General features: G+C 39.9%; 1 protein-coding gene across 1 annotated transcript in view; it reads right to left on the minus strand.

Moving 5' to 3' along the window:
• sh3rf1 (SH3 domain containing ring finger 1) overlaps positions 1 to 928 on the minus strand; it is a 38,809-nt gene that overhangs the window by 36,821 nt on the left and 1,060 nt on the right. The window lies entirely within an intron of this gene.

Consider the following 928-nt stretch of genomic DNA (forward strand, 5'->3'; position numbering starts at 1 on the left):
CCCCCTGGTGGACACTAGAGAGAATGCAGCTTTAACACATAAAGCTTCACTTGACAGAACCGGAGGTTGCCACCTAGTTTAAACACTTGATGTCGACAGAATTTGGTGAAATTACCTCCGTCTTAGGCTACATCCACACTACTACATTTTTCGCTTTAAAACGCATAATTTTTGATGCGTTTACGCACAATTTCATTTCTGAAACAGCGATAAACACGATCATCTGGACGGAGATCTTTTCGTTATGGACGGCTGTATGAAAATAAAATGTAGTAGTGTGGATGTAGTTTTAACCATTTCTTCCTGTTCCGTTGGTTACATTTCATTATGAGACGAACTGATTTTTCCTAAATTTGCATCGTAACCTTTAAAGTGGGTGCTTAGGCCATGAGAGAAAACCACATATCTGGCACGTTCTACACATAACATCTTACTATTTAAAGTGGCAATGTCCTGTATTAAGAGTTTTAAAGTATTAAATACATTTTAGGAGCAGCAGATACAGAATTACTTTTTGTAATATGTTAACTGTGATGTCAAACAGTTGAGTTCATGTTCTGAGGCTCGTGTTGTTTTCTGCTCTAACACTGATTTCCTGCAGTGGAACTTGAATCCACATTATTTACTATCGTCAGCGTACGACACACACATCACATATGGCTGAAATCTGTGCTTCATTCACTGAGCACAGGAAACATCACACCTCCAGCTGACAAACCGACGCCTTCACACCACATTCAAAACTGCAGCGAAGTGATGAGCTGGCAAAAACAAAAAGCTGCCGTCATCAGTCTCGAATGAAGAGATTTAAAACCACGTTGATCCGATTAACTCGAGAGCAGATAATTACACCAAGACTGAGATCCAACACGCCTCCATCACTGTGCTCTGACATCATGTTTATAGTCCAACAATGCAGCATAATATT

The sequence above is a fragment of the Anarrhichthys ocellatus genome, unplaced genomic scaffold (genome assembly GCF_004355925.1).
Source record: "Anarrhichthys ocellatus isolate YVR2014 unplaced genomic scaffold, GSC_Weel_1.0 scaffold42, whole genome shotgun sequence".
NCBI lineage: Eukaryota > Metazoa > Chordata > Actinopteri > Perciformes > Anarhichadidae > Anarrhichthys > Anarrhichthys ocellatus.